The sequence below is a fragment of the Saccostrea cucullata genome, unplaced genomic scaffold (assembly GCF_032062105.1).
Source record: "Saccostrea cucullata isolate Sc308-1 unplaced genomic scaffold, CSIRO_AGI_Scuc_v1 ctg85, whole genome shotgun sequence".
Taxonomy (NCBI): Eukaryota; Metazoa; Mollusca; class Bivalvia; order Ostreida; family Ostreidae; genus Saccostrea; species Saccostrea cuccullata.
Window position 1 is genome coordinate 262,843 of NW_026929712.1, and position 12,158 is coordinate 275,000.

Below are 12,158 nucleotides of genomic sequence, written 5' to 3' on the forward strand. Positions count from 1 at the left end.
GGTAGTGTAGATTGTAAATTGTTCAAATCATGACCCCCGGGGGTAGGGCGGGGCCACAATGGGGAATCAATGTTTTACATAGAAATATATAGGAAAAATCTTTGAAAATTTTCTTCTCATGAACCACTGGGCCAGAAAAGCTGAAACTTATGTGGAAGCATCCTGGGGTAGTGTAGATTGTAAATTGTTCAAATCAGGACACCCGGGGGTAGGGCGGGGTCACAATAGGGAATCAAATTTTTATATAGAAATATATAGGAAAAATCTTTTAAAATTTTCTTCTCAAGAACCACTGGGCCAGGAAAGCTCAAACTTATGTAGAAGCATCCTGAGGTAGTGTAGATTTCAAATTGTTTAAATTATGATCATTGGGGTAGGGTGGGGTCACAATATGTATTACAAGGGGGAAATCTGGTAAACAACAGAATGGTCAAAGATTCTCAGGTGAGCGATGTGGCCCATGGGCCTCTTGTTTTTTGTTAATTGTAGATATTTTTGTTTAAAGTCAGAAAATGTATTAACTGTTTACTGAGATTTTTATGAAAAATTAAAAATTTTTCTTCCATTAAAAAAAAAAAAACAATAATTTCACTCCCTCCCTCCTCTGTCTGAAAACCTTCGGGCGGCAATTCCAAACAAACAATTTATTAAGGATGGCCTGAGCTGGTGCTAGGTTAACATGTTAATTAATATTTTACTAAACCTTCAATGGGTATAGATATTTTTGACTACGACTTAAGAGTTTCACCCTGAGTTTTGAAAACTTTAACCTTGGTCATAACTTTTTAACAGTTAGCACTTAGGGCTTTCATATTTCACAGTAGTGTTCCATGTGACAAGACCTTCTTTTGGATATCAACAGTTTTAATCTTTTGACCTTGACCTTTGACTTGCATATGAGAAAAATCAACCCTCACTATTATCTACCATGTGGGAGCATCAGTTGTTTCACAAACACATCTCGTTTATGCTTAATATTGTTTATTTCTATTATAGGGTTGTGACCACTACATCTGAATCCATCCGTCCATATTAACACTGCAATATTAAGTGAATATTGGACCCATAATTATGTGTGTGTTATATTCTTCACATAAGACCACTACTACATTTGGAGCTCTAATTGGTTGCTGATGATGGATGGTGCATTAACACTTCAGGATAAAGCAGTTAGCTGATGAATGATTGTCAACCTCTACCTTCCTCCTTGTGAGAGCTACAATATGTTTTAACTGTCAACAGTGAGAGTTTTGTGCTGGCTGACTTTAGCCTAAGTACAATAGTGATCAACACTGTGAACTGTGATTTTATATTGTGACTTCTGTGTGCATTGACTGGCTATTCAATTGGAATTATTCCACCAGCAATTGGTAAGAAAATCTACCATACAGCACTTATTTACCTAAACAGTATAAATAGTTAAGTATTTCATGCCCCCTGCTTGAAAAGTGGGAGGGTATATATAGCTATAGGGATTCGGATGTCTGTACATTCGTCTGTCTGTCTGTTTTGCAATACTATCTACTCTATATAGACGTACATGTAAATTGAAAACAAAACATTTGTGCCCTGTCCTTATTGTATTGGTCATTGATATAATATTATTATACAGGTCCATTCCAAAGACTACTTCTACCTACGTAGCTATTAATAGCTACCTAGGTATTTAAAGCTACCCAAAGTAGCTACTTTTACCTACTTTTTATATTTTCTGCATTTGGCGGCCAAAAGACCAAACGGCGCAACATGGTGAATATCATATCTTTTGATACAGTCACACTAATGATGAATACGAAAAAATTTTGGCCAAAAAATGATTACTTCTTGAATCAGCAATTTTACATTAGTTTCTTTGCAATATTGATAATAAACGAAGTAATCATTTTTTGGCAAAATTTTTGTCGTATTCATCATCAGTGTGACTGTATCAAGAAATTTTGTGCTCACCATTTTGCGCCGTTCCCGCATTTGGCCACAAAATGCAAGTAAAGCAGAAAGCAGGTAAAATAGCTACTTTGGGTAGCTTTAAATACATAGGTAGCTATTAATAGCTCTGTAGGTAGTAATAGTCTTTGGACTGGACCTGTTATAGTTTTAAAATTCAGATTCTTATACTAATACCTTTGCATTGCACTGCATGATAGTGATTATACATATATGTATATTATTTGATAACTGCATGCTGACTGGACTGAACAGATGTTGACAGATCGAGCTGTGGAAGCTGTGGGAGAATGTTCATATAGGTACAGGTAATGTCCTCCCCACCCCTTGCCCTTCTTAGTCACATGTATATACATTAAATAGGTATTTACATGTATATATATGTTTGTAAATTTATCAAGTGAAATAGAGTAGGTGTGTGACAACAGTAAGGGTAGCTATAGATTACCTGTCTGTCTGACTGTCTAGCTGTCTGTCTGTCTGTCTTAGTTTATTTTTGCAGTGAATATCAAAGTACATGTATACTGAAAATTTTGGTACTGAGTAGGATATCACCCTTTATACCTGCTCACTATATAGAGAGTACATAGATTTGAATAAGACTGCCAATATTTTATTCTTTCATCTGCTCATATTTTATTTTCATTTCACTCACTGAATCTAATTTTATTGTGTATACATTATATTCATTTTGTTTTCATTGCCATTTGAATTGTTCTTTCAATTGTTCTCTATTGTGTATGCAAAATTAGACCTAATTTTTAAAGTGAACTAGAGTTATTGCCCTTTATTCAGAATAATCAGTTATGAAGGAGGAATGCCACACCAACATTTTGTTTCATAGATCTCTAAGTCATATCCTTTTTAAACAATGATTTTAACTTTGAGAGACTATTATTGGCTCTTAAAGCAATATGAGCTGCATGTTTGACATCAGAAAAAAATGTTGCAAATTTGTAATAAACTATTTCAATATGACAGAAAAATAGAACATTTATAAACTTCTGTAGTTCATATTTGCTATGAAAGAACTTGTAAAACGCATTGATTGAAGCAAAATTGAATTATTGTCGTCCTGTACAATAATGATTTCTTATGCAATACTGTATATTCGGTTATACAGAAATATTTATTCTGAAACATTTTTAAACTTTAGTTAGTTTTTATTGATCATAAGGGTTTTACTTTAGATTACATACAGATTAATCATAATAACACATTTTACCAGCAAAATAAAATTTTTAAAAATGCAGCTCATATTGCTTTAAATTATTATTTTATATGAATTTTTTTTTGGTATCTTTTTTCAAAGAAAATGAAAAAAAAAATTATATGCAAATTAGATGCTTTCGATTCAAAAGCTTGCTGTAAATGAATGCATCATATGAATATCTAATAAAATATGTAAAGAAAAGCTTGATAGACTTTTTATTTTTTTTTTATAAAAAAAAAATAAACACATTGATTATTTGTCAAGACTTTTTTAACATATGGTTAAAAAGACCACAAAACAAGTCACAACGGAGGAGAACATGTTTGTCAATCATATTTTAAAAAGAAATTGAAATGAAAAGGCAAAATTTTTGAGAAACTATTTTTTTTTTTTAAAGATTTGGACCTAACCCATTCAAGATTAAACTGATCCTGATCAAAATTAACACTAGCTGAATAAAATGCTAATTTTATGCCTCGATCCTTCATGCATTTATAATTAAGGACAACTACACAACATACTTTACCTACTGATAACTTTTCAAGATATTCTTAATTTAAGATTATAGTGCCATCAGATGTTCATAGACAAAAATTCAGCATGCATTACCAGGGTTTTTTGGAAGATGTCAAATTATGAAAATTTTTGAATTATTCAAAGAAAAATATACAAAAATTACAAAACATAAAATCCAGATTTTTTCCAATCAAATTTGCTTTAGAAGAGGTATATAAATCCATATATAGTCATTTAAAGTATTACACACAGGTCCTTCATTTAGTGGAACTCTTCAACTCCAGTGAAAAACCCAATAATGTTCAAAATATGTTGCGTATGACCTTAAGAAATCTATTTGATTGTCAAGGTCAATTGTTTTTTAACCCTTATAACACCTAATCAAACAAGTATTCTAACTTGATAAAATATGTTATTTATTTCTATTATAATTACACAGTTTATTTCTATTATAATTAATTAGATACAATTCTTGATTGGCCAAAATTAAAAAAAATTAATTTCTCTAAAATTTGACGATTTTATTTCAATTTCTTTGAATTTATACATATGATTAACTAACATGTTCTCCCCATTTGTGACTGGTTTTGTGAAGGTTTTAAACACAACTTTAAAGATATTCACAAATAATGTGTTTTATTTTCATAAATATTTTTTATTAAAAAAAATAAGTGTCTATACCAGGCACGTAGCAGCACTCCACTTTTTTCTAAATATAACTTTTAATTACTATTGAAATGCTAAATGAAAGGCTGGTTGCTCCCCCCCTTTTTTTTTTGCTTGTCAACTTTTTTGTTCAGGTAAGAATTTTTTCTCTGGCTGCCAACTCCCCCCCTCCACTTTCAAAACTGATGCTACGTCACTGTTATACAGCTTTTCTTTACATATTTCATTAGATATTCATATGATGTATTCACTTACAGCCAAAATTTAATTTGGAAATTAAAAGTTTTTTAGCTCACCTGAGCCAAAGGCTCAAGTTCAAGTGAGCTTTTCTGATCACAATTTGTCTGTTGTCTGTCATTGTTGTTGTTGTTGTTGTCGTCGTCGTTGTAAACTTTTCACATTTTCAACTTCTTCTCAAGAACCGCTGGGCCAATTTTAACCAAACTTGCCACAAAGCATCCTTGGGTAAAGGGAATTCAAGTTTGATCAAATGAAGGACCACGCCGTCATTCAAGGGGAGATAATTGGGAATCAATAAAAACTTGGTGGTATCGCAGGGGTGATAAGGAAGCATACAGAATATTCTGCCTTGACTAAGTCAGTGAAACATTATGACGTCAAAGTGGGCAAGATGACGTCAATTTTAGAACACAGGTTTTCGTAATATTGGTGTTTAGAGATGTAATTTAACTCTACGAAATATATTGAAACATGTAAAAATTAACAAAAATAAGATGTTTTCCTTTTCTTATGCTGTATCTGTCAATTTGATGAAAGTCTACCAATGATGATGTCATATGTTTACATCGAGTAACTTGGGAATTGATCATGTCGTGTAAAGAGAATTTGGCTAAGACGGCATGTACAAAGATATGTAAAATGGAGTTCAAAAGCAAAAATCGGGAATATTATGTGAAATTCATATGGAGTTCAGTTAAATAAACAGGTATGCTAATTTATTTTTTTCAATTATATTCTCTTTCGAAGACAGTCAGCTATATCCGTATCCTAGTCGGCCTTTCCTCGGTCATTCGTGACATAAATTATGCCACAGAACAACAATAAGCTGGATATTTCAAAACATAGGATTTGTACAGATGGAAAGTTCGCCTTCTAAAATACTTGGTAATTGCTGCTAGAATCCCAAGTTAAGGATGGTTTTAAAAAAATTCTCAGTTCATATGTATGAAATTCAAAACATCGGGTAAGGGTTCATGCGAATGTGTGTAATAATTATTTTACTAATGGGACAGTGGGATTCTAGCAGCACTTTTTAGGCAAAATAGATGCTTTTTAACTATATTATTTACTTAAAGATGTTCAAGTCATGACCCCCTTGGGTAGGGCGGGACCACAATGGCCAACCAAAGTTTTACATAGAAATATATAGGAAAATTTTTTAAAAATCTTCTTCTCAAGAATAACAAAGCCATAATTGATCATATTTATATGGAAGCATCCTCATGTAGTGTAGATTCAAGTTTGTTTAAATCATGACCCCCGGGGGTAGGGCGTGGCCACAATGGCCAATCAAAGTTTTACAGAGGCATATATAGGAAAATTCTTTAAAAATCATCTTATCAAGAATAGCAAACTGATGATTGTTCATGGGACTACTTTTGGATATAAACTATTCAATAATAAACCAGTTTCTACTTTTTTCCCAGCCACAGTGCTCAGGTGAGCGATGTGGTCCATGTGAACCTCTTGTTTTCATTTTCTTTGAAAAAATGCTAAAAATTCATATTAAATGATTAAGCTACATGTATTATCAGCATTTCAGTGCTGAAACCATAATTAGGGAAGTCTTAAAGATCTATGAAGTAAAATGTTGTGGCATTCCTCTTTTAATTTTTTTTTTGACATTTCTTTGATTTTGTTTCTTTCTGAGCTTCATAAATTTGTTTTTTTTTTATTTAAAAAAGTCAGTTGAATTGAAATTACTTTGATTTTGTTTATTTAAATTTTATTGTTCTCAATCAGAATTATATTGACTCATACTTGGACTAAGAGTAGTTTAAATTGATATTGATTACTGATAAGTGATTTATTTTCAAATTTTTGTGAATTTGCTATTTTTTTTTTTTTTGAAATTCCATTCATTATTGTTGCCTGCTTTTGAAAAAGTGAGGGAACATTTCTAAATATCATTTGTCTATCAGTCTGTCACAAATATTTTAACCTTGGACACTACTTTAAAACAAGAAGAGATAGGGGTTTCATATTTTACTTTTACATCACCTGTGACAAGACCTTTCCAATTATACTCTGAATTTTGACTCTGTGACCTTGACCTTGAAGTTTGATCTACTTTTCATAAAAATATTATTATGTTTAATTAGTCATAACTTTTGAAAGAGAAAAGGTATCACTTACATATTAAACATGTATATTACCTATGAAATACCTTTCTACATATACTGTATTTTTAAACACTGCAACCTTGACCTTAAAGTTTACCTACTTTTCAAAAATGGAATTTTTCCTTATTTTTTATGATTGAGAAAATATAGATAGGGCTATAAAAATGTGTGAATTTCCTGTGACAAAATGTTTCTGAACATGCTTTGATTTTGGACCCCCTGACCTTCATGTTTGACATAATTTTCCAAAAATTTAACTTTGGTTATTACTTTTGAATGACATATGACAAGGCATTCATATTTGATACACAATTCTTTGAGTTTGCTTATCATTATTATATTTTTTCAGCTGTGACATTTATTTGTATAATAGGTTCTCTGAAATTCAGTTGCTTACTTTGGTGATTTTTATTACTCTGTTCATTTGGCACACTTGTTCTGCATTTCAATTTCATTTCGAATTCAGCCAACTGAAGGATAAAGTGATCTTTTCTGATCAAAATTTATCCATTGTCTGTCATCATTGTCACCATCACAATATTGTAAACTTTTTCACATATTGATCTTCTTCTCAAGAACCACTTTAAAAATAAAATCTTTTATTATACATGTATATAATTATTATTATATTATTAGATTATTATAGAGGGAGAGAGAGAGAGAGAGTGGAGAGAGAGGGAGATCAAGTGGGAGAGAGGGAGTGGGGAGAGAGTGGGAGAGGAAGTGGAGAGAAAGTGGGAGAGAGAGGTAGTGGGTAGAGAGTACGAGAGAGAGTGGGGAGAGAGAGGGTAGAGAGAGGGAGTGGGGAGAGAGAGGGGAGAAAGAGAGAGGAAGTGGAGAGAAAGTGGGAAAGAGAGGCAGTGGGTAGAGAGTGGAAGAGAGAGTGGGAAGAGAGTGGCAGAGAGAGGGAGTGGGGAGAAAGTGGGAGAGTGAGAGGGGAGAGAAAGGGAAGAGAGAGAGGGAGTGGGGAGAGAGAGAGAGAGAGAGAGAGAGAGAGAGAGAGAGAGAGAGTGGGGAAAGAGAGGGAAGAGAGGGAAGAGAGTGGGAGAGGAAGTGGGAGAGAGAGGCAGTGGGTAGAGAGTGGGAGAGAGAGTGGGGAGAGAGAGGGAGTGGGGAGAAAGTGGGAGAGAGTGGGAGAGGGATAGGGAAGAGAGAGGGAAGAGAGAGAGTGAGTGGGGAGAGAGAGAGAAAGTGGTAGAGAGTAGGGAGAGAGAGAGAGGGAGTGGGGAGAGAGAGAGAGAGAGAGAGAGAGAGAGAGAGAGAGAGAGAGAGAGAGAGAGAGAGAGAGAGAGAGAGAGAGAGAGAGAGAGAGAGAGAGGAAGAGAGGGAAGAGAGAGAGGAAGTGGGAGAGAGAGTGGGTAGAGAGTGGGAGAGAGAGTGGGGAGAGAGAGGGAGTGGGGAGAAAGTGGGAGCGAGTGGGAGAGGGAATGGGGAAAGAGGGAAGAGAGAGGGAGTGGGGAGAGAGAGAGAGGGAGTGGGGAGAGAGATGGGAGAGAGAGAGAGAGGGTAGAGAGAGAGAGAGAAGAGAGAGAGTGGGGAGAGAGAGAGGAGTGAGTGGGGAGAGAGAAGTGGGAGAGAGGGAGTGGGAGAGAGTGGGAGAGGAAGTGGAGAGAAAGTGGGAGAGAGAGGTAGTGGGTAGAGAGTGGGAGAGAGAGTGGGAGAGAGAGAGAGTGGGGAGAGAGTGGGAGAGAGAGTGGGATAGGGAAGAGAGAGAGTGGGAGAGAGAGGGAGTGGGGAGAGGGGAGAGAGAGAGTGGGGAGGGAGTGGGGAGAGAGAGTGGGGAGACAGAGAATGGGGAGTCAGAGAGTGGTGAGAGAGAGTGGTGAGAGAGGGGGAGTGGGGAGAGAGGGAATGGGGAGAGTGAGAGAGGGAATGGGGGAGAGAGGAAGTGGGGAGAGTGAGAAAGGGAATGGGGAGAGAGAGGGAGTGGGGAGAGTGGGAGAGGGAGTGGTGATAGAGGAGTGGGCGGAGAGTGGGAGAGAGTGGGGAGAGAGGGAGTTGGGAGAGAGAGGGAAAGAGAGTGGGGAGAGAGTGGGAGAGAGGGAGTGGGGAGAAAGTAGGAGAGAGGATGGGGGAAAGGGGAATGGAAAAAGTGGGAGAGAGTGGGAAGATAGAGGGAGTGGGGAGAGTGGGGAAAGTGGGTGAGAGAGGGAGTGGGGAGAAAGTGGGAGTGGAGGGAGATTGGGGGTGGAGGGTAGGAGAGAGAGGGAGTGGGGAGAGAAAGTTGGAAAGGGAGGGAGTGGGGAGAGAGGGATTTGGGAGAGAAAGGGAGAGGGTGATTGGGGAGAAAATGGGAGAGGAAAAGTGTGTGGAAAGTGGGAGAGTAAGTGGTAGAGAGAGAGTGAGTGTGGAGAGATTGGGAAAGAGAGAGAAGATATGTGTGGAGAGTTAGTGGTAGAGAGAGAGAGAGAGAGAGAGAGAGAGAGAGAGAGAGAGAGAGAGAGAGAGAGAGAGAGAGAGAGAGAGAGAGAGAGAGAGAGAGAGTGGGGAGAGTGAGTGATGAAAGAGTGGGAGACAGAGAGAGAGGGAGTGGGGAGAGAGAGGGTTAAGGAAAGAAATGGGTAAAAAAAGAGAAAGGTAGTGGGAGAGAGAAAGAGGAAGTGGTTAGAGTGGGATAGAGAGGTGGAGTGGGGAGAGTGGGACAGAGAGGGGGGAGTTGGTAGAGTGGGAGAGAGAGGCAGAGAGGAGTGGGGAGAGTGGAGGAGAGATTAGGGAGAGAGAGGTAATTGGGGAGAATAGGAGAGCGGTGGGATTGAGGAAAAAGAGGGACTACGCGGCTACATATGTATGTAAGGACGCATATAATTCATTTTTTGTGAAATTAAAACTTTTAAAGAAAATTAAGTTTGATATTTTACCAAACCCGCTGATAAACGTAAACTTTAATTAACTATTGCATAAGATAAAAGAGTGTGTAACGCAAAGACGTGTACCATCACCACGGCATCATGTGAGTTCTATTAATAGTGAAATGAGTACCCCGGCGTTTCATAACTTCTTTAAGTAGATAATGTAGTCAAACAAGTTAATTCAGAGAATTTATGTTCTCAGCTTGGGTTAAAAAGACCATGCGCATGCGCAGTTCGAGTTGGAGTTGGGAGCTGGAGGCTGGGGTATAATGCCCCTGACTGAATTTGTAGAATTATAAAAATGTAAGCATACATGTATGTTTAAGCAAATAAAAAGTGCCAATATGGATATAAGATTTAATTGCTTATTCTTTATTATATGTATAGAAGATTCTTTTTATATAGAATATATTTTTCACATTGTAATGATGATTTTGTGAGTTTGTGGGTTTGTACAAGCCAGATGCGTAAAATTTAGATTTCATATGCTGAATACTTTTATTTAAAGAGACATTGTGAACCACAAAGGGGAAAATTGACAAATGTAGCATTTTCGCATGGCCCATGTAAATTTTGTTCAATTCCTCAAAGTGTAAGTTTTTCAGAAAATTACAGGTTTCAGAACCTAAAAATTCTATTTCTATGGAGAAAAATAAAAGTAAAAATAATTTAAGTTTGCCCTAGAACGCAAATATTGCAAAAATACTCCCTCTTATTGTACGCGTGCGCAGAAAAGTTGAGTAAGTTTACTTAGTTACCAGGAATGAATGTAAGTAGACCAAAAATCTTGATGCAATTTTTAAAAAAAGTTAGAACATATTTCTCACCTTTGCATGCTCCAGTTGAATGTTGTTTAAGCTAAAAATAAAAGTGGTGAGACGTTGACATACACAAAACCAAAGAAATGGTAGATACAACCTCTGTTTTTCCGGCACTTATATTGTACAGTATTTTTTATTCACCCAAGTCTTTCTCTGTATGTTACAGGTATCTTAAAAAATATATAAAAAATGGATTATCAGGGACTCGAATCAGGGACGTCTTACATGATAAGAGAGGGACACACCGGTACACCACGGATCCACTTCCTTCTATTGGAAATAATATGCAAACAACAGGTCACATATGTTTATATTCACGTTTGATATTGTCAAAGTTTTACAAAATGCATGGTGTCTAATTCAGCATTTTATTAAACCATTCTAATAGATGAAATAAGAATAAAAAGTCCACCGACAACCTTTATTATACGTAATGACTCTCCCCCTGTGCTAAAAATAGTAAGAAACGACATTATAAAACAAAAGGGCGGGAAACTTTGAGAGGGGTGAGAGAGGCCCTAGAGATTGTTGGTATAAAATTTCATTGCAAAAGCTCAAAATCTTCTTGAAATATCGCCCGGAAACGGTAGTGTTACACATAGACTTTAAACTTTGACCTTTTGACCTAAAAATCAATAAGGGTTTTTTTTTAGGCCACATAGACTTATGTAAAATTTCAGTGCGAAAGCTCAACGCGTTCTCGAGATATCGCACGGAAACGAAAGTTTTATAACAGAGAGAAACGAAAGCCTTATAGACAGACAGAAAGACGAATGGATGAACCGACAGACGGACGGACGAACAGACCCAAATTAATACATGTACCCCCACTTTCAGTGAAAGCAGGGGACAAAAACATCTATTTTGCCTAAAAAGTTAGAATCCCACTTTTCGGTCAGTAAAATAACCTTGGGATTCTAGAATCATTTTCCAAGTATTTTAGAAGACAAACTTTCGATTTGTACAAATCTCATGTTTTGAAATATCCAGCTTACTATTGTTCTTTTGCATTATTTTTGTCACGAATGACCGAGGAAAGGCCGGTATATAGCTGACTGTCTTCGATAATATTCACGATATATGCTTATAAAATCCAATTTGCGTATTTTTTATGCCGTCTTGGCAAAATTCTCTTTATACATCATGATCAATTCTCAAGTTACTTAGTGTACACATATGACGTCATTGGTGGTAGCTTTTAATAAAAATGACAGATACAGCATAACAAAATAAAACATTTCATTTTTAGCTCACCTGAGCCGAAGGCTTTTCTGATCACATTTTGTCCGGCATCCGTCTGTCTGTCTGTCCGTCTGTCTGTAAACTTTTCACATTTTCGATTTCTTCTCAAGAACCGCTGGACCAATTTCAACCAAACTTGCCACAAAGTATCCTTGGGTAAAGGGGATTCAAGTTTATTGAATGAAGGGCCACGCCCTCATTCAAGGGGGAGATAATTGAGAATTAATGAAAATTTGGTGGCATGTTTTAAAAATCTTCTTCTCAAGAACCACTGTGCCAGGAATGATGGAACTTATGGGGAAACATCCTCAGGTAGTGTAGAATCACATTTGTTCAAATCATGACCCCGGGGGTAGGGCGGGGCCAAAATGGCCGACCAAAGTTTTACATAGAAATATATAGGAAAATTCTTTAAAAATCTTCTCCTCAAGAATAACAAAGCCATAATTGATCATATTTATATGGAAGCATCCTCAGGTAGTGCAAATTCAAGTTTATTCAAATCATGACAACCAGGGGTAGGGCGGGGCCAAAATGGCCGACC

General features: G+C 36.5%; 1 long non-coding RNA gene across 1 annotated transcript; it reads left to right on the plus strand.

The window, feature by feature from the left end:
* The first annotated feature begins 1,007 nt into the window (after window positions 1-1,007).
* On the plus strand, window positions 1,008-10,790 carry LOC134281963 (uncharacterized). Its single transcript, XR_009995197.1, has 2 exons — window positions 1,008-1,370; window positions 10,539-10,790. It is a non-coding gene; the product is annotated as an uncharacterized LOC134281963 (long non-coding RNA).
* The last annotated feature ends 1,368 nt before the right edge of the window (window positions 10,791-12,158 follow it).